Here is a 23,875-nt window from a genome sequence, read left to right as displayed (position 1 = left end):
GAGATAACAGTCGGAACGTCGGAGCTCGTTCCGATGAACCAATGTCAGCTGCGGTTACACTGTTCTCGTTCATGTTGTACTTGGAACTTCGTTGGATGAAGTTGATACTTGAAACGCTCACGTGTTTGGAGGGGGACGCATGGAAATTGAAATCCTTGCGGTGGCGCGAACTTTAATATCAACAATTGGAAGACTGGCCAATCATCTATAATGTTATAGTAAGTATTTAATAATCTGTAATATTCATTCCTATTCAATTCCGCGGGAATTGTTAATTCCCGCTTTATAGTTTATTTCACCATTAGTTGACTAATTCTGTTTTATAAACATTCTAAAAAGTCATAAAGTACGCATACTATTATTAATTCATTGATTAGCTGATTCTATACATGTAAGGTTAAAGTCGTAAATGATGAGTGGTTTAGTTACAATGTCTGTATGTCGTTTGTTGAGGTTAAGTCTGACAAGCACAAGTTTTTGTGATATCTTCTCTGTTATCAAAGAACGACAAAAATGTTGTGGCATTATTTGTCGGAAACTGCCCATATAAGTACTGATTTGGAGAGCGAGGTTTAATGCGAAGTTTAAATTACACTTTGGTAAAGATGCGTTTCCAACATTTTACTAACCCACTGCGGGGTTTCCAGGTTCAGTACTGCAAATATATATATCTTTTTTATTATTTATGAAATTGTAATTATTATTATTATTATTATTATTATTATTATTATTATTATAACTGTGCATTAAGAAAAATAAAAATAAAAATTAATGATTTGTTTTTTTATTATGTAATAGAGAGAACAGAAATTACATACCATATGTTTTAAATGTCATGTTAATTTTTTTTAGTTGGCTACCATGTCTTTATAACTTTATGTACGAAAACAAAGTGTTGTATTCTGTCCTTGTAGTCAACAGCTGTTTAATTACTAACATTAAGCTTTTGAGTTCTGTCCGCATGCACAGCAATTTTCCAAAATCAATTCGAATGTGCATTGCAGTGCAATCTATAGATAAGAATGTGTACTATGTCATGCCTATGAGTGCTCCAGTGTGAGCTGCATAGTGAAGAGGGAGGGTAATGTACCGTTCGTTTGAACGACTCCTCGAAAGGAACAAGAGTCAAAGAGAAGGCACGTATCAATGAACGACTCCGACTCATCACCACTGGTGACTGTTATTTCGGAACTGTTATTTGGAACATAGTATTTTTTCGGACCCGGAACCGTCGGAACTGTTCCGGGAAAAGAACAACTTCGCCCATCACTAATGTGGTGTAATGACTGGATCAGGAACCACATAGGGATGCGGAGTTGAAGGGTTCGTCGGAACCTTGATTCCGGTGAAAATTGAATGAAGTACAAGATGTAATCAAAGAGAATAATATAATGAAATTAATAATTTGATACAGAGCTTCCCACTGCCCAACTTGACAGTGGTGAAGTGCAAATGCAAGTATACCTCCCAGCAAGATGCAAGTCTTATTTATATGATTTAGTTCGGGTGTGGCAAGTCACATGCCTCTTTTGTTCTGGGCTTCTCGAACATTCGATGATGAAATCTTTGCACGCGCTCCAAAATGTTCTAGAAGCTACCAATTGATGACACATTGACACATGGCGATGCTTTGTTCGAAACTTGCAGAAATTTGCATCAGAGACTTACATCACGCGTGAGGTTCACAAAAAGGTGGCATATAGCCTATACACTGGTTACAGATACATACAGTATACAATTGAATATTAATAGAAAATATGTTCACTATACATTATGATAATATATATATATATATATATATATATATATATATATATATATATATATATATAAATGAAAATAAAAGCAATTACTTCACATACACGATTCCCTAGATTTGGTACCTACTATTATTCTAATTACTTTTTTTTTTTTTGTAATAGGAATATACTGTTACTATCTGTGGAATTTCCCCAGAATATTATTCCAAAACTCATTACCTAGTGGAAGTATGCAAAGTATATTGTTTTTAAGGTATTGATATTTACTATCTTTTGCATAGATCTAATAGCAAAACAAGCTGAATTTAGTTTGGGGGTAATTTCTTTAACATGATTTTTCCAATTTAACACATTATCGATTTTTAAGCCAAGAAATTTGGTTGTTGTTTCTAATAGGGATCTATTGTTAATTATTGCGCTAGAAATTTGCGACGTTGAATTTGGACAGAATTTAAATTGAATTATGTTAGTTTTGTTTCAATTTAATACTAATTTATTGACTGAGAACCAGTCATATATTTTGAAGAGAATTTCCTCCGTTGAAGATTGGAATGTGTTGGAGTTATTGGCTGTAATTACTATATTTGTGTCATCTGCAAATAATATGGGATGACCTACATCTTTTATTAGGGGGGGGGGAGATCATTTATAAACACTAGAAAAAGTAGGGGACCTAATATTGATCCTTGAGGAATTCCATTATTAATAGTTCCCCATGTCGAGGCAGATTTCATAGTTGTATTGATTTCAACTTTCTGTTTCCTATCTATGAGATATGAGTGAAACCATTGGTTGGTCACTCTGTAGGCTATAACTATAAACAATGTTGCGTTTTCAAAATGAGGCGCATGGAGACTTCAATACGGTAAATGTATTCAGATCGATCTGAATACTCCATGAAAACGTAGTAATAATTCTTTGTGTAATACGAAGCGACTAGCTTTTCGAATGCGGGAACGCAGTGGTTCCCAAACTGTTTGAAGGTGCGACCTACTTTTGGGTGAGACATTTATTTGCGACCCCCCCCCCCCATTACCATACCAGTAATTAGCCCCATTCGAAAAATACAAATGCCCGTAAGATCGTGAACAACGAATTATTTTACTCAAAAGCAGTAGATACCACCCAACTTCTAATGTGTCGATACCTGCAAGACGAGAAATTGCAATACGCAATAGTAATATGCGTTACAAGAGCGGTATGTTGAAGTTTTGATGTTCGAAGAAAAGTTTGAAAAAGCGAAACGTAGTTGAGCTTTTTTAATTTCCGAGAATTGAAAGAAAACATACCGCTCGTGTATCGTACATTATTTTGTGCGAATATCGTTTATTACATACCTGAAAGAGGAATTTGTAATTAGTTGCAATGAAATCTCCATCTTGGTTTCTGTTCAATGACGGAAAATTTGCAAAACAAAAATATCTATCTTCAACATTGTTGCTTTAAAATGTTTTCTGTGTTTACTATACTCCAGCAGGCCGTGATATACGTCTGTCTTTTTTTCCCCCCAGTCTACGATGAGTCTGGAATCTTGTTGATTTTTTCACGGCTTCCTTAATGTTACTTGCATCACGAATGCAGTAAGTTTAGTGGAGTTGTAGAGTTTACTTAATTTTTGCAAATATTTAAAAACAATAATTAACAGTGCAATTTAGGTGAAATTGCAGTGGTAAGTTTCCAATTTATAATTATTACCATATTGAACGTCTCTAAAAATAATATGTTAAAAGCCTAAAGCAGTAAAATCGATATGTCACTTAAGCGGTAAGAAGAGGGAAATTGTTATGTGTGTTAGGTTGGGAATACTGAATGTGGAATTTTAGACTTTCCGCGGATTGGTTTTATGCGGAAACCAAGCAAATGCGCACGATCTCTCACAAACCTATTTTTTGCACAATTGTGTTTTTTACTGTATTTACAGCTATAGTTGTTAGGCCTTGAAAGTTATAATTCTCACACAGAAACTTGTTGCTAGGGAAACCATTCTTCATAAATAAAACTATACTGAAATAGACCAATTACAATGCACATCTTGTTGTTACTTAGTTACCATTAGGCCTACAGTGCAGTTTTGCGAAGGCTTTGGAATAATATTGCTCTAAATTTTCAATGCAAAATATATTGTAGGCCTATTTGCTATTTTAAAAATATGAACATGCAAAAAATGTTGTACAATACACGTTCGTGAAGTGCATTACAAAATCTCGGAAACTCTACTCGTTTTTCAAACTTTTCCTCGATTTTTTAAAAAGCACTTTCCAACCTTATATAGTAATATACTAACCTATTTCAATTCTTTTTGGCTTGGCCTTCCTTTCTGATATATTTTTTCAAGAACAGAAATAAAAGACAAGCAGTGTAGGTAAAATAGCAGAGAGTATAATAGTGATGCAAAAGTCCGCCAAACTGAAAATTGTCTTCATCCATTCTCAAATAATTTATACTGTATAACTTTTCAAGTTCTCGCATCGTATTTATTATTTTCTTTTTTAGTGAGTTTTGATGGATACTTATCTTGTCACGTCTTGCCATACATGTTTAACCCACAGACGTTTCCTTTTCTGTTTCTTTTCCAGCAATATGGATATTGAAATCTTTTGAACTAATTGTAGCTAACCATGCATAGTACTGTTCATAATTTATTTTTGCATATCTGTGATCAAAGAAGATTTTATTTTTTTTTTAACTGTAAATGGAGACTGATGATTCTTGTTCGTTAATTTTAGGTTATCTTTGGTAAAATATTTTACATAGTGTAATATATGTACTCAAAATCCTACCTTTTATCACAGAACTTTGATAAAATATTTGATCATATTCTTTGTCGAAGAACTTTGGTAGTGTAATACCAGCCTGTTGCAGGACAAAGAATCTCTTTATGGCTTCGTTCACATTGGATGCATGCCTGGCAAGTAAAGTGGAAGCGCCTGCGCGCCCAAGCATGCTTGAATAAACAAAATTCATGAATGTCCGTCTGTAACGACTGGTGACGCAACGAAATTATTTGCGACGACTGCAAAGAAGCGCATAGAACGCGACGTTAGTTCCCTGTCAGAAAAACACAACCTGTTACATATTTTCGAAGACTTAATTGGAAACGTGTTGTTTTTCTAAACACGAAAGAAAATGCGATATAGTAGGTTTGTTTCTGCAGCGAGTTTGTGATGATTTGAGGAGTGTTTGAAAACTGTTCCAGTATCAACTATCGCGCATGATCAGCGATGATCTCAATCACTGTCGCCAATTCAGCGGTTTTCCCGCTAAATCTAGCTTTTTTGGATAACCATCTCGCGGGTAAAATTATATTATCCCGCTTAGCGGGAATATTAGCGGTTTTTAATCTTTAAAATTTCTGAAATGAAATTCATATTAGCATTATAAGCGGCTTTCATAATTACGTTTAATTCGTTCAGTGTATGTTCTGTGAAGTAATGGATGTGTTAATGTAGTGATAATTCCATATTATATATGTTACCGTTAAAACCCGAAATCCGTCAAAACCAGTTCCAGCCAGTAAAAACTAGTTTAAGCAAATAAAGATAGAAAGTGAGTTTTCGTATAATCTAGAATCAATGTCAGGTTAGGTTTGGTTTGTTTAGGTTTTTGTTTGGTAAAAGCCTAAAAAAAAACCTATACAAACCAGACCTAACCTGTCACTGATTCTAGATCTTACGAAAATTCGCTTTCTATCTATCTATATTTTAAAATTACTTTTTACTAGTTGAAACTGGTTTTGTCGGATTTTGGGTTTTAACGGTAACATATATAGTGCAATAAGAATTTAAATATGTTGTGTCTGTGATAAAAGTGTTCAAAATTGCTTTATAGCGCCACATTGGCAATGAAAAAAGTATGGAATATTCGTTACATTTGCGGGTGGATGCTCTATCTTGACCATTATTATTATTATTATTATTATTATTATTATTATTATTATTATTATTATTATACATTAAAATCTAGAGATATTTGCTAGAAAATCGCGTGTTTTCGAAAGTCATCTAGCGGGATTATACGAACAACTGTTGGCAACACTGATCTCAATTTCAACCCATTCCTGCACGAACGCTCAGTGCTTGTCCCCGTCTACAAATCATATTCCTCAGTCATCGGTCTGTCTCCGTGAAGTGCAGGCGTGTTCACTGTCATCGTTTATCATCCACAACTCATTCATGTTTTTTTTTTAAATAGTTAGTCACCGGTCGGTGCGGTACTTCGGTGCTATTTATTCAGTACATAAGAGAATACAATTTTACATTAGAGAATTTAGCTGGCTACATGGGATCATTGAATTGAACCCGAGGCCAAGAAAGAGAACGAAGAAGAAGAAGAAATCATATTCCTTCTCGACAGCTCCAACGACTTCATATTAGCTTTGTTTCTGAAACATTTTCCAATTTGCTTTGTGAAATTCAGAAGTACATTCAAATTATTATGATTAAAACCAAAGATAGAAATGGGATGGACAAATTACAGTCAATTTTAAAATGTAGGCTGCACTAAGGCGACGTGATGTAGTTGTTATAGTTTTTATTTCTCTCTGTCCCTCAACACAATCCTGTTAAAAATTAGAACAGTGAAAACTTACAAATCAGCAGCTGTAGGTGCTTCATCTTCCCTACACCTTTATCTGAAACTGAAGAAACAGATTTGGAATCACTAATTTTCTAGTTTCGGTAGTAAGTGTTTAATTATTATTTGTATGTATGTATGTATGTATGTATGTATGTATGTATGTATGTATGTATGTATGTATGTATGTATGCATGCATGTATTTATTAACCCTACAATTGGGTATACCCGGTGGTAGTGATATATATATATATATATATATATATATATATAATATACAATAATTACAATTACGTGAAATAAAATAAAATAAACGTAAATGAAATAAAATAAAATAAACGTAAATCTATAAATAGTAGATGCAATAAACATAGGACTATAAATAAAAACTATTCTATAATAACGCCTACGATAAGCAAAAGTAAATCTAACTTATAAGTACTTCTATTTCACCCAACTATTACCAATTTAAGTAATTACATATCACCTTAATTAATTACATACCAACTTAATTACACATCATCTTAATTAATTACATATCACCTTAATTTATTTACATATCAACTAAATTATATATCATCTTAATTAATTACATATCAACTTAATTATATATCAACTCAATTAATTACATGACACAACTTAAATAATTACGCTGCACCTTATGCTAGACTATCTTATCTGCACATTTTTTATAACAATCAAGTAAAAAAAAGTGTATAATAATGAAAATCTAGTGGATTTTATGACATAGCCTATTTGGTGAGTTTTTGTAGCCTAAGCGTGTAGAGTCGACGGCAATTCGGAAGGCGGTAGTCTGCTAGCGTTTGCGTCGAGAGAGACAGATAGAGCAAGGCAGCGTACAACATTGCCACATCATACTTCACGCGCACGTGCGTTACAAATAGCGCAGGAGAGAATTTAAATTATCAAAAGACAATAATGAACTTAGCCGTTGATTACTGTAAGCATGACACCAAACAAACCCTCTTTCCTTCACTAACAATATTCTTTGCACGGTTCTCAATCCCACACCACATGCTTCTGCAGTCGTTTCTTGCACGTAGGCAACGTTGTAGCCTGCATCAATATGGCTGGCAGCGTTCTGCTCGTCAACGTTTTTAAAATAATTATACACCTTAAACACTATTTTCCGCACCTGCCTGTGCAGTACTTGTCTTTTTACAGTCTCTCCCATTTGTTTATCTTACACACACAGTAAATGTTAGTTTTTATCCTAGATCATATATGTAACAGATAACTCCTCGCTACGTTAAAATCGGCAGCACTTTGAAGAGAACAACCGCCAGGATCGCCACCCGTCCGCCGTAAACGAACACGAGATGGCAGCACAGTCGCTAATGCAATTCAAATGGGTATTATGACGTGACTCCTTATGTAACAACTAGATGGGAGCGTAGTAAACCTGACAAAAGTTGTTAACTTCAAAGCCTATAACCCCGACATATCTGTTACATATATGATCTAGGGTTTTACATATTCAATGTATTGAAACACTCACACGTGAACAAACGAACTAGGGAATCACTTGTTATAGACTGATTCCGATTGGTTCTACTGTACAAGCTTGTGACGTCACATGCCAGAAATGCTACGGCGCATATAGCAGCCGCCCGCCTTCCGACTGCCTTCTAGCCAGTGTTGCCAACCAGTCGGAAATTCCGTCAAAACTGACGGAATTTCAACGTAGCGGACGGGAAAAAACTGCCTTTGACAGGTGACGGATTTCCTGGCGGAAATTATAATCTACATCATCTTTTAATTTTTTAGCTGGTGTCATTTTTAATTATTTAATTTTTGGGGAGCGTAGACCAACCCAGCACATCAACTGCACAGATGATGTGGATGAATAAGTATTTTAATCAAGATTGATAAGTTGTGTTAAAATTTTCTTTTTTACTTTTATATAGATATATTGAGTGGGTCTTATTATTTTTAATTTTGACGTATTCTGACGGATTTCCAGGTGTTAGTCTGACGGGAATACAAGTTATGTGTTGGCAACACTGCTAGTGGCTTTGCACAAATTGGAGTTGGAAACATGATGGGAACGGTGGTCGATCACTTAAGGCCCATTCACAATGAAAATTAAACATAACCGTAACATAAACACAAAAGTTTGCGCCCAGGCTACCAAATGGGATCATTCACAATGATTCACATAAGCACTGAAATAAACATTACCGTAAGACGTTAACATGAAAGTTTGCAAACTTCAAACTTTAATGCTTATGCTTACGTGATTTGCAAACAGAACACAATCGTGGAGAGCTGAAGTATACGACAGAATATGAGGAAATGGCGTCGTTGTTATGTTTCCATGGTTACCAAGTATGTTTGCGGTTATGTTTATGTTCCCATCGTGAATGATGATAGTATGACTTCTTGATTTTACCGTAACGTTTATATTCTTAAGTTAACGCTTACGTTATTTTTAATTTTCATTGTGAATGAGCCTTTAGTTTCTGTACGCTCCTTGTACTCTGCAGAATACTGTGCTGTTTTGAAATTGCCTAGCCTGCAAGACGAGCCAATTGCCGGTAATTCAGGCCTCGAACATCACTAGAAGCAGTCCGTTAGCAGCCTGTCATGGACGCTTCATAATGTGATACATTCTTGTAAAAATCCCGCATGCATTCGATGTTTTTGCTTTATGTTAGGTTGCTATTATCTGTGCATTTCGAACTGGCGGCTCAAGGTCAAGCAATGGACTGAATTTGTCACGTGTGCTTACCTCAATCCTGGACCATTCTCCTCAACTAAAGTCATCTGGGACAGCCGGAATTACCAATGCTTCAGTTCACAGTTTTCAGGTCAGTGACTCGTGCGTGGTTTGTACTTGTGTACGTGACCTTGATCCGCCAGTTCGAAATGCACAGATAATAGTAGGCCTATAAAATGATTGCCGTTTTTTTCCGTTGTTGGTAACTATAGCATCTATGAGATGCTTTATGGTTGTGCTAACAGATGGAGTTACTTGTCAACAATATGACTGTGAAACGTGTGTTCAGGTAACTGCCCAGCGACAGTCCTGATATATTTTATATATAGGCTATGTTTCTTTTGATTGGTTAATTAACATTAACCCGACATACTCACATTCCTACAAATTTCCAGACTCTAGACACCCAGGTAATTCCTCTTCTTCAAGAAAAATTCACTGAGAGTCGAACCCGGGACTTCCAGATCTGTAAGCCAGCATGCTGACCGACAGACCACGTAGGCAGTCAATTATTTGTCGTGTCACATTACCTGTAATTGCTCTACACGTGTCGACCATGATGTCCTCTGTGATGAAACTGAGATATTCCCGTTCCATCTTCCTTTGGGTTTTCTCCATCTCGTCGTTTTTACTTGGTTATTTAACGACGCTGTATCAACTACTAGGTTATTTAGCGGCAGGGTAACTCGGTAGAGCAACTGGCTACGGACTGGAATGACCGGGGTTCGATCCCGGGTGTTGACGGAATTTTCTCGTTGCCAAACTTACAGAACGGCTCCGAGGTTCACTGAACCTCCTATAAGATTTAGTACCGGGTCTTTCCCAGGGGTAAAAGGCGGTCAGAGCGTAGTGCCGGCCACACCACTTCATTCTAGTGCCGAGGTCAAGAAAGCCTGGGTCTCTACCTCCATGCTCCCCAAGTGCCTTTACCTTTACCTGACCTTGAGATTGAGCGAGAGAAACTTAACAGAACTATACTTTTTGAGTTGGAGATTGAGCGAGGGAAAATTTAAAGAACTACACTTTTTGAGCTGGAGATTGAGCGAGAGAAAATTTACATGTCTACACTTTTTGAGCGAGAGAAAATTTACAGATCTACACTTTTTGAGCGAGAGAAAATTTACAGAACTACACTTTTTTTGAACTGGAGATTGAGCGAGAGAAAATTTACAGATCTACACTTTTTGAGCTAGAGATTGAGCGGGAGAAAATTTACAGATCAACACTTCTTGAGCTGGAGATTTAGCGAGAGAAACTTTACAGATCAACACTTTTTGAGCTGGAAATTGAGCGAGAGAAACTTTACAGATCTACACTTTTTGAGCTGGAGATTTAGCGAGAGAAACTTTACAGATCAACACTTCTTGAGCTAGAGATTTAGCGAGAGAAACTTTACAGATCAACACTTTTTGGGCTGGAAATTGAGCGAGAGAAACTTTACAGATCAACACTTTTTCGGATGGAAATTTAGCGAGAGAAACTTTACAGATCAACACTTCTTGAGCTGGAGATTTAGCGAGAGAAACTTTACAGATCAACACTTTTTGAGCTGGAAATTGAGCGAGAGAAACTTTACAGATCTACACTTTTTGACCTGGAGATTTAGCGAGAGAAACTTTACAGATCAACACTTTTTTAGCTGGAAATTGAGCGAGAGAAACTTTACAGATGTGCACTTTTTGAACTGTACGTAACATGCATGGTACAATAGATGCTTTTAAAATATTCGGCTGTTTTTGGAAGGAATTTCTTAAGTAGTTTACAAGAGATCAGTAATAATAATAATAATATAATAATAATAAATAATTTATTTTCTAATTATATAATTTAGCAATGATTAAATAGAAGAAACATGAAGTCTGAAGAAGTTTATTATTCTAGGCTTACATGTTACGTAATTAGAGCACAAAAATGCATTAATTACTGGGTAAATGATTTTGGGTATGAAGCCAATCTCTTTTCTTTAAAGTTTATAATATTTAATAACATTGTAGAGTGTGATCCCAATACATTTTTATGAAAGGACTCTGCTAGTTTTTTTATCAACAGGTCTACGAACTGAGTGATATGCATTCTAACACAAACTTTTAGACAAGGATTGGCGTTGTTTTGGAAGACAACAAGCATAAAATATGATAGTGATCTCAAACATAATCATATATATATATATATATATATATATATATATATATAAATCTTTAAAATGGTCAAATGGACTGAGCGAGTTTTGGGACCACACTCTTTAATTCCATTAAATGACTATTAGAATACAACGAAACTTGCAAGTTATTAACATAAGTATTCTTTTGATATGCGTATATCAATATATTAATTACAATAATAGTGTAATATGTTTCATAATGTTTCACCACCTTAATTAGCTTCGACAATTATACAACATATTGACTGACCGTTGAATCGTGACGGTTGGAGAGAAACCGGAAGTTGTTCAAAGCTTATCCATCTATTGTTCTATTCATTCAAACATCGCAATCATTGACGTCATCCGGAGATACACAAACTGCTCCTTGTTCCACTCTTACATTAAGAAAGGGACAAAGCTTAAAATATAGCCTAATGATAGTGTCATATATAAAGGCATACCCAGATATGGTTACCTATATATTGAATTAATATTATATTTCGAATTATTGGTATATTATATTAATCTGTATTATATTCATGGAACAAGCTGAGACTAGTTGTATCAATATCACGAGGAAATGAAATCGCCCGCATGAGTAATTTGTAGTGCACGTGTATAAACAATCTTAAATCACGCGCATAGGGTCACAATAACATTAACTCTCTCATCACAAGTAAGATGGTCAGAGTAAACAGCATTCATGTGATAAAATTAAAAGACGTCATACATACATAGCCTACTATTGGCTATTAATGACGGCATGGTTAAAAATACATCTGCCCCTAATAGGATGCCAGTGAACTCATGGGGAGGTAATGACCACATGGCTCTGCATCTAATTGGTTGCTGATGACCTCATAGGGTGGAGTTTCTCATTTCCTCGGGTAATATAAGCATGAAATTTATTACCAGGGGCGTCTTTTGCTACTGGGAGCTCTACAGTTGAGTTCAGTATTTGTATTTTGTATATATTATAATAAATATACTCTACAATTTCTTCGAGTCATCATTTCGGGACTTAGGTTCCGAACGAACCCGAACATTTAAGTTTATGTGACCACCAAAATAGAGATCTCAAACATAATCATTAGGGCTAGGATTTTGATGACCTATAAATCATGAAAAACTGTCCTAAAAAGAATGCATTTATAACCTAAAAAAAAAAAATGCCCTTAAAAATTGATCTTACATAATTGGCTTAGTAGAAAAAGAAGTTTTGTATTACTTAATATTTAGACTAGTAATTAAATTAAATTTTGCATTATTTTTATAAGTAGTACACTTTAATTAATTATTTTACCTGATGCAGTTCCATGTATGATCGTACACCTCTGCGTCGGTATGTGGACGTGAGGTCAGCAGTCGGCTGGTCGGTCTTGGCCCTTCATGGGCTGTAGCGCCATGGATTTACTTTACTTTTAGTTTCCATGTAGTCTACCACAAGGCCACTCTTATCTGGAATTAGCAGGTATAGAGGAGTCTGTGTTGAAGGGGTGGTTGGACTGATCCATTACATGGGGTGCACTACGTTAAAATGACAATATTTGTGTAGAAAAACGATTAAAATATTATAGAAAATAATGGGTATTAATGGACAAAATATGTAAAGAAAATATCAAAGGAAATTAACATTATTTTACATTAATAATGGGGATTTGTGGCCAAATTTAAATGAAAATGCCTAAAAATGACCGAATAAAACAAAAGATGCTCTTATGAGTTGAAACAGGCAAAAAATGCAAATAATACCCTAACAAATATGTATCAAAACGCTCAGTTTATCACATAACATATAAATACTACAGCAGCAATGTTTCTTGCTTACTAGAAAAAAGATGCAAATTCATCAAAATCCCAGCCCTAATTATAATAAATATACCTTACAATTTCTTCGAGTCATCATTTCGGGACTTAGGTTCCGAACGAACCCGAATATTTACACCAAAAATAGAGGTCTCAAACATAATCTTATATACATGTATAAATCTTAAAAATGGTCAAATGGACTGAGCGGGTTTTGGGATCACACAATTCAATTCCATTAAATGATTATTAAAATACAACGAAACTTGCAGGTTAATAACATAACTATTCTTTTGATATGCGTATACTAATATTAATACAATAATAGGGTTACCATGAGAAGAAATTCTATAGGAGGACATGGAATCTAAAATAAGAGAACATTTCTGAAAAAAAAAATGACTTTTTAAAAATTGGTATGAACAAAATTAAAGATGAAAACAATGGCTCACCTTATTTAGTTTTCTCACTAGTTGCTGGATCAGTATTACATCTGTACCCTACTTATCGGTGGAGAACACTTTGTGCACAAGAGCCTGAAGGGACCAACTTATATCTTGTAACAAATAACTATGGAACTGTTCACAGGACATGTCCTGAAATTATATTTCACCATGATGATACTTCTGACTGTCTCCGTTAGCATGCGATTTCGTTCTTTTGTCCATTGAGCAGATATTGGGGAAAATACTCTCTCAGCACTTCCATTGTGACTTGGGATAAATAAATAGAATTGACACATTTTTAAAAGTTCTGAGAAAGTTTCAGTGTTCACAGAACTATTGGAATTTAATTTGCACCATTGTTTATCTTTGTCAAAATTAACTTGATTGGCATATCTTTGTACATTGCAGAATAAAACTGATAAAATAGCTTAGAATCATGAATAGTGACATTTTTAGAGTGTAAGAATTCAATTCATGTCAATAGGTCATCATATTTTATGTTTTCTATGTACTCCAGCTTCATCCATTTAAAGCAGTTAAATTCTTTCATAGGTTTTCACCATTTGTTTAGATATTCTATGCATAATATCGCACATTATTCAATATTCATATTAATTCTAGTTGAAATGCAAAATGCCCGACATTTCAAATTTTTTTTAATGCCTGTCGGATAGGATAAAATGATTAAAAAAGAGGACATGTTCTCCTTTTGCCGGACGGATGGTAACCCTAACCTTAATTAGCTACGAAAATTATAACACATTGACTGACCGTTGAATTGTGTCGGTTGGAGAGAGAACGGAAGTTGTTCAAATCTTATCCATCTCTATTCATTCAAACGTCACAACCAGTGACGTCATCCAGAGATACACGAACTGCTCCTTGTTACACTCTTACGTTAAGAAAAGGACAGAGGAGGCAACTATTAATTTTTATTTATTTATTTTTTAAGATTAATTTTCATTCTCCTATGCAATATCATTACCTCGTCTTCGGAATTTTCTACCTAGTGAAAACAGGTATTGCCGAACGCTATCGAATTCAGAATTAGAAACATTTTTTGTCTAATGCAGTTTATTATTAGTAAGTTACTAGATGTGATTACAGCCTTTGTCTAATCGTTTATAATTGTATTTCTTGTTTGTATTATTAGTTGCCCTCAGTTTATGACTCGATTAACAGAGAAGTTTTGTATAATATTCTTATTGAATTTGGTATTCCCAAGAAACCAGTTCGATTAATTAAAATGTGTCTCAGTGAAACGTACAGCAGAGTCAGTATACGTCAGTTTCTGTCAGATGCGTTTCCAATTCACTGTGGGCTAAAGCAAGGAGATGAACTATCACCTTTACTTTTTAACTTCGCTCTAGAGTATGCCATTAGGAAAGTCCAGGATAACAGAGAGGGTTTAAAATTGAACGGGTTACATCAGCTGCTTGTCTATGCGGATGACGTGAATATGTTAAGAGAAAATCCACAAACGATTAGGGAAAATACGGGAATTTTACTTGAAGCAAGTAAAGAGTTGGGTTTGGAAGTAAATCCCGAAAAGACAAAGTATATGATTATGTTTCGTGACGAGAATATTGTACGAAATGGAAATATAGAAATTGGAAATTTATCCTTTGGAAGAGGTGGAAAAATTCAACTACCTGGGAGCAACAGTAACAAATGTAAATGATACTCGGGAGAAAATTAAACACAAAATAAATATGGGAAATGCCTGTTATTATTCGGTTGAGAAGCTTTTATCATCCAGTCTGCTGTCAAAAAATCTGAAAGTTAGAATTTATAAAACAGTTATATTACCGGTTGTTCTTTATAGTTGTGAAACTTGGACTCTCACTTTGAGAGAGGAACATAGGTTAAGGGTTGTTGAGAATAAGGTCTTAGGAAAATATTTGGGGCTAAGAGGGATGAAGTTACAGGAGAATGGAGAAAGTTACACAACACAGAACTGCACACATTGTATTCTTCACCTGACATAATTAGGAACATTAAATCCAGACGTTTGAGATGGGCAGGGCATGTAGCACGTATAGGGGAATCCAGAAATGCATATACAGTGTTAGTTGGAAGGCCGAAGTGAAAAATACCTTTAGGGAGGCCGAGACGTAGATGGGAAGATAATATTAAAATGAATTTGAGGGAGGTGGGATATGATGATAGAGACTGGATTAATCTTGCACAGGATAGGGACCGATGGCGGGCTTATGTGAGGGCGGCAATGAACCTCCGGGTTTCTTCAAAGCCAGTAAGTAAGTTTTTGTTTATTTATTCAGATTAATACTATTAATATAGGTCTTAAGCTTTATATTTAAGATAATAGCCGTACCCGTGCGCTCCGCTGCACCCGTTAGAAATAAATATAAAGTAATTACATAATTAAAATAGGACATTTGATCCAGGGAACATTCGTATTTGATAGAAGGATAAATCGTTTAATATGCTACTTAATTTAAATTGTATTTAAAATATTAAAATGCGATCATTTTGATCCAGAGACCACTCATTTGGTGCAATGACAATTCCTTTAACATGTTTCTTAATTGTTATTACCAATTATTTTTGGAAAAGCGAAAATTAACAGAAAAATTTTGGCTACAGATTTATTATTATGTTTATGTTATATTATATTATATTATATTATGTAAAAAGTGTGTTGATAACGGATGTACTCGAATTAGAAAGTTTTTAATTTGTTGTGGTAGCTCTTGAATCTCAGGAGGAACAACTTGTACAACAGCGCAACATAATCTGCTTGGCTCATTACCCAATTTTTTTGCATTGCATTTATTGCATATATATTTTATGTATTTTAACACGATTCAATTGAGCATAGTTAAAATTTGAATTATAAAATAATGGATTGCTATGCTAACGTACTATTACTGCATACTAAATCAATACACTCTCGTTGTTCGTTAATTCTCTGAGATAAAAATGAATGTGTTCATAACCATTATTTTCAGAAATACAGGAAATGAATATACAGAATAACCTATCACGTTTTCTGTACATAAGAAGCTATTTTAATCTTAACTGTCCTCAATTCACTCACAAGTTACTGTAATAACATTATAGCATCATGTCCATCCAGAGAAACTACACTTTCCAATGATGAAATAATAATTAATTATACAAATCGGTTAATTTAGCTTCCGATATTACTTCAGACAAACACAGAATGATTGTGTGTAGGCTATGTTTCATAGCTTTCGATTGTTGTGTCCAAGGCCCCTTATAGACGAAGTCATTTGTTTTTTATTTCAATACACCGCCTTAGATGGCAGTTATTTTAATTTTAAAACTCATTTATCTCATTACATATCAGTCCTATCAAAAATTTTCAAGGAATAAAACTTATCGCAAATTATTTTTAAAGAAACTTTTGTTATGTAACATATTTCACAAAAATCAATAATAAGCGAGATATTTCGTTTCATTTAATTCAGGCCCCCTTATAACCCTCCCCCTTTAAATAATGTATTTTGAATGCCATATAGCCTAAAATTTAAGTTACAACGAACTTAATTTATATTCCTATTTTCATCTAAATCCGTTCAGCCATTATCGCGTGAAAAGGTAACAAACATACAGACAGACAGACATACAAACAAAAATTTCAAAAAAGCTATTTTCGGTTTCAGGGTGGTTAATTATATATGTTAGGACCAATTATTTTTGGAAAATCGAAAATTACCAGAAAAATTTCGGCTACAGATTTATTATTAGTATAGATATGCCTACACAACTTTTAACAATATATAGCTTGGGAACACAATGCAGGGTGTATCTCTATGTGTTCATAAATGTGGGAACGTATTCCTGACACCAAACCATAACAAAAAAGTTCATATGAACATGGGTCCTCAAACCCTTCGTTATGGGTTTATTGACAATGGTACATGTGATATATTTAACAACACACATTTACAATAATTGCTCAAAGTGACCTCTTCCCGTTTCGATGTATGCCCTGAGCCTGCGTTCTATGCTTTGCCTTACTCTGTGGAAATGTCCTGGGGTGTTACGGAATTGATCAAATCCATTTTGGATACGCTCCCTTAGAACATCGATATTAGGTACAGGTGTTGAATACTCCAAGGATTTGAGATTTTTACACCAATACACCAAAAGACAATCAGACAAAGCAAAACAAATGTCACTCATGACCAACTGTGATGAAGAAATTGGGAAAAATGCAACTTTGAGGCGAATTACATAATCAAGGTCACTACAGGCAATTCCTTTCATAACTCCCTAACGAAGAGTTTGCGGACACATGTTCATATGAACTTTTTGTTATGTTTTGGTGTTAGGAATAGGCCCCCACATTTATGGACACATATATAGATACACCCTGTATACGGTGATTACTTTCACGAGTTAATTTGAACTAAGTTTACAAATTTCGGCTCGGGAGCTACCTTCAGAACTGCTGAGTTCCTTGAGTCTTCCGGTGCCTAAACTCCCCGGTGGGGGTGCGTTTGTGTTGTGTAGTGTGGAGTCAAATAGTGTGTGTTCTGAAATTCAGTTGTGTGTTGAGGATTTCTTGTGGGTGTATTTTTGTGTATGTGCATATTTCGTATTGTTCTAACAGCGTTTCTCAAACTTTTTTGAAGTGACCACCTTACTCTTGTTCCCTTCGAAAGCAAATTTATCATTTTCGTAGCATATTTTAATACCAGTATACTTATATTTTAAAATTGAATTAAGTTTCGGTACTTTGGTCCCCTGTTATGAATTCGGGTGGTCCCTCGCTGGGTTACAGGCGCGGCTCCAGATGTGCAGGGAAAAGATGGCGAGAAACACCACGTGTATAATGCTTTAAATTCCTCTTTTGTTGGGAAGTCGATAGACGGGTCGGGTAATAAATTTCATAAAATGTCAGTACTGGGAGAAAAAGTGAAATTCGTTTGCCATATGTCATTTCCAAACTCTGAGATTTTAAGCTATAGTGTGATACGCAATTCGTTTGAATTTTATTTTTTCTTCTGTGTTTTTTTTAAGGACCACAAGGGCAGACCTCGAGGACCATAGGTTGAGAAACGCTGCTCTAGTGTGTTTAGTTTCTGGTTTTTCGGTTGGATATGTAGAATTTCCATGTCTGTGTCTATGTTTCTGTAGGTGTGGTTGGCGTTTGTGATATGTTCTGCGTGTATGGAAGTGTTATGTGATTTAGTTAAGGCTGTGGTATGTTCTTTGTACGTGTTTTATTTAATAGTATACAAATTTAACATTTCTAATGTTTTTGTATTCTCTCCTTTTGTGTTGTTTTGTGTTATTTTAATTGTAAACGTTCATGTTTTGTGTCTACATTTTTGTGTAATTGAACGTAATTAACTAGTTTCTTCGCTTACTTACTTACAAATGGCTTTTAAGGAACCCGAAGGTTCATTGCCGCCCTCACATAAGCCCGCCATCGGTCCCTATCCTGTGCAAGATTAAGCCAGTCTCTATCATCATACCCCACCTCCCTCAAATCCATTTTAATATTATCCTCCCATCTACGTCTCGGCCTCCCTAAAGGTCTTTTTCCCTCCGGTCTCCCAACTAACACTCTATATGCATTTCTGGATTCGCCCATACGTGCTACATGCCCTGCCCATCTCAAACGTCTGGATTTCAAGTTCCTAATTATGTCAGGTGAAGAATACAATGCGTGCAGTTCTGTGTTGTGTAACTTTCTCCATTCTCCTGTAACTTCATCCCGCTTAGCCCCAAATATTTTCCTAAGCACCTTATTCTCAAACACCCTTAACCTATGTTCCTCTCTCCGAGTGAGAGTCCAAGTTTCACAGCCATATAGAAGAACCGGTAATATAACTGTTTTATAAATTCTAACTTTCAGATTTTTGGACAGCAGACTGGATGATAAGAGCTTCTCAACCGAATAATAACACGCATTTCCCATATTTATTCTGCGTTTAATTTCCTCCCGAGTGTCATTTATATTTGTTACTGTTGCTCCAAGATATTTGAATCCAAAAATTTTATATGTGCACATATTTTTGGTAGTGTGGAAGAGAAGGCCTTGATAGTCTTGACTCAATCAGAATAAATAAGTTATTATTATTATTATTATTATTATCATCATCATCATCATCATCATCATCATAATTTTTAATACATGGTGCAGTCTGTTAATTGATGGTATTGTTGGTTGGGACAGTGTTTCTAGATGCATAAGAAAGCCACTAGAATTACTACAAAATAGAATAATCAAAATTTGCCTCAAAATCTATTGATTACCCGACTAAATTTCTTTATTCGGATTTTAATGTTACCAATCATTTGGAGCAGAAGTACAAATGTTTATTATGAGCTTTCTTTCATAAGAACAAGATATTTCAACACATATTGGCATAATTATAATACCAGAAGGAACATATTATTTCATTTCACAGAGTCGAAAAGTTTAAAGCTGCTGGTATGAAATATAGCTTCAGTTGTCATTTCTCAGTATCCTTATTTAGAAAATTAAGTAGGTCTACAATAAAATCTACACTTAAAATAAAATTAAAGAAATTATTAAGAAAAATTAAAATAGGGATAGTTATTTAATTGCTAAATATTAATCTTATTTATGCATATTAGTAATAAACTCTTTCAAGTTGTAATTATCTATTTAATAATCCGTGGCGCCACAGCTCTTGAAGGGCCCAGACCAACCAGCTGGCTGCAGGCCTCACGTTCATATGCCGGAGCAGAGGTGGACGATCATCCAACCAAAATGGAGGTATCGTGTGGTTAGCACGTTATAGCTAGCTTTCGTAACCGGATTTCGCTACGTATCGTAGCTCCCCAAGTGAATCGCGACGCTTTGTGGGCACCGGTCCATACACTGGCCTAAATTTCATGAGAAAACTTCTTCCCCCTTAAGAACGGGAACCAGCGCGCATTCCGTAACGCGAGTCCTAGGCAGGATGCAACATCACCATTAGTCCAAAGAAATTTGAAGGATGATAACCCAAATATAATATAATATAATATAATGGATCTTGAAACTTTTAACTTGCTTTACTGTAAAAACAGTAACACGTGACTTATCATGTTTTTCCCTTGTACTCTTCAATTACAATGTCGGCAACGAACTGGTGCAAAGTGCTGTGGTAATAAAGCACATGCCTCGACACTTCTGCGTCTATTCTATCATTATTGCTAGGCTCATTTGTGAAACAAGGTCAGAATGGCCTAACCTTTAACTCTTTCTTCTTTTATGAGACGCATCGTCGTAGTGGTAGTTCTGCTGGCCGTTTGCGTGTTGACTTTGTTTGGGATGCAGCAAACGCCCTGTTTTGCGTATCCCGCCGCCTTCATGATTTGTCGAATGTTTGGGATGCAGCAAACCAGAGACCTGCAAGAGAGCGATACTTAACGATATCTGAGATCGGTTTTACCGAATGCACTTCGTGTGTAATCGCTCGAGCTCGGGTTTGGCCTGCGCTCGCTCGAGCTCGCCCGGGGGATCGCTCCCCTGTCGGAACGAGCGCTCGCTTCAACCACAGTACGCGAAGCAGTAAGCTACAGTACTACGTAGTTCAGCATTGGTAAAAATCAAATGCATTCATTTGATTATCAAAACCATTCGAAATAATAGAAATATTCACAATATCACTTGATTATTCATTGATTTTGCTTACCACCACAACAAGCCGTATGAAGTTACACAAAATATGTACTCGCATAACAGAATATGTTCCATTTTAAGATAATGATAAGAGCTTCGAATTCAGAATCATATGACGCAAAAATAGAATGATAAGCTTCGAATGTTCTGTGTGGTTGTAGCGTACTGACTCTTCTAACAGCCCCAGTATCTGACCCTGATCTTTATTAAATTAAACACCTGACCTACATGGTGATAAGAAAAAAGAGCGCTGCTCTCAGGCTATAGGCCTACGTATAGAATGACTAATCAACATACTGCAATGTTATTGAACAATTCATTCATGCATTCGAATGATTTAATCCTACAATGGAATAATCATAGAAATCATTCGATTGTTTTCAACAATTATATATTTTAGTGGAAATTTAATTAATTACATATTTTTTTTTGTTTAGATTGAAACAGCCTGAAATGATTTTCTGTATAAATATATTTCATTCCTACTCAGTTTAACATTTAACTTCAAAAACAAACTGAGACACAAATTTAATCGTGATAATATTGTAAATGCAAATGAAATGTTTGGTTATATTACTATAAAATGTATATAAAACCGAGAAATTACATTTAATACGTGACAACTAAAAATGTCTATCGAAGTATGAAATGCAAATAATAAATTAGTAGCGATATATTTTGTTTCATCTCGAACGTAATATGAACTTTACTCATTAACTTGGGAATATTTTTATTTTAGTAGGTTATTTTACGACGCTTTATCAACAGCTTAGGTTATTTAGCGTCTGAATGAAATGAAGGTGATAATGCCGGTGAAATGAGTCTGGGGTCCAGCACCGAAAGTTACCCAGCATTTGCTCGTATTGGGTTGAGGGAAAACCCCGGAAAAAACGTTAACCAGGTAACTTGCCCCGACCGGGATTCGAACCCGGGCCACCTGGTTTCACGCTGACCGTTACTCCACAGGTGTGGACAATCGTATGTACTTTAAGGTATTCTTATCGCTTACTTCTCCGAATTTAGTCCAAGCAGAGCTAGTAGGTAACTGCTTTCCCTTTTCTTCCACTACTCTGACTCTGCTGATTTAACTTTATTTTCGGCATATACTTTTGACATCGTGTCTTGTAATCTTATACCATCAACAGAGACGGTGTCCGAGCCTCTGCTTGAGATCGACGTCGATACTATTGAATCATCTTCAACATTCGTTTTGATGAAACGTACTGATTAGACAAGCCTACATTCACCTACTGCTTACTGCTACCGGAAGAGCACTCATGAACACCGAGCGCTCGTCCTCAGACCCGATCGCTCGGTGTGTTGCCTTACTTCGTGATTTATCGGAACTATTCGTATATGATCGCTATTCATTCAGTAAGTGCCTTCCTGGACTGATAACGATATCCCGCGCTCGCTCTCTTGCAGGTCTCTGCAGCAAACGCCCTGTTTTGCGTATCCCGCCGCCTTCATGATTTGTCGAATGTTTGGGATGCAGCAAACGCCCTGTTTTGCGTATCCCGCCGCCTTCATGATTTGTCGAATGTTTGGGATGCAGCAAACGCCCTGTTTTGCGTATCCCGCCGCATTCATGATTTGTCGAATGTTTGGGATACAGCAAACGCCCTGTTTTGCGTATCCCGCCGCATTCATGATTTGTCGAATGTTTGGGATACAGCAAACGCCCTGTTTTGCGTATCCCGCCGCATTCATGATTTGTCGAATGTTTGGGATACAGCAAACGCCCTGTTTTGCGTATCCCGCCGCCTTCATGATTTGTCGAATGTTTGGGATGCAGCAAACGCCCTGTTTTGCGTATCCCGCCGCATTCATGATTTGTCGAATGTTTGGGATGCAGCAAACGCCCTGTTTTGCGTATCCCGCCGCCTTCATGATTTGTCGAATGTTTGGGATGCAGCAAACGCCCTGTTTTGCGTATCCCGCCGCATTCATGATTTGTCGAATGTTTGGGATGCAGCAAACGCCCTGTTTTGCATATCCCGCCGCATTCATGATTTGTCGAATGTTTGGGATGCAGCAAACGCCCTGTTTTGCGTATCCCGCCGCATTCATGATTTGTCGAATGTTTGGGATGCAGCAAACGCCCTGTTTTGCGTATCCCGCCGCATTCATGATTTGTCGAATGTTTGGGATGCAGCAAACGCCCTGTTTTGCGTATCCCGCCGCATTCATGATTTGTCGAATGTTTGGGATGCAGCAAACGCCCTGTTTTGCGTAACCCGCCGCCTTCATGATTTGTCGAATGTTTGGGATGCAGCAAACGCCCTGTTTTGCGTAACCCGCCGCATTCATGATTTGTCGAATGTTTGGGATGCAGCAAACGCCCTGTTTTGCGTATCCCGCCGCCTTCATGATTTGTCGAATGTTTGGGATGCAGCAAACGCCCTGTTTTGCGTATCCCGCCGCCTTCATGATTTGTCGAATGTTTGGGATGCAGCAAACGCCCTGTTTTGCGTATCCCGCCGCATTCATGATTTGTCGAATGTTTGGGATGCAGCAAACGCCCTGTTTTGCGTATTCCCCCGCATTCATGATTTGTCGAATGTTTGGGATACAGCAAATGCCCTGTTTTGCGTATCCCGCCGCATTCATGATTTGTCGAATGAGGCTTGATGCTGCAAACGCCCTGGGGCCTGTTTCACAATGCTTACAATCTTTGTAAATTGTAAACTTTGCTTGTAAATTGTAAACTTCTGTTTCACAATCTTTGTTTGTAATGTTGAACTTTACAAAGGAAATCAAATCTTTACAAATTA

The sequence above is a fragment of the Periplaneta americana genome, chromosome 15 (assembly GCF_040183065.1).
Source record: "Periplaneta americana isolate PAMFEO1 chromosome 15, P.americana_PAMFEO1_priV1, whole genome shotgun sequence".
NCBI classification, from domain to species: Eukaryota; Metazoa; Arthropoda; class Insecta; order Blattodea; family Blattidae; genus Periplaneta; species Periplaneta americana.
The sequence above is the reverse complement of the archived record's forward strand: the minus strand, read 5'-3'. Positions refer to the sequence as shown.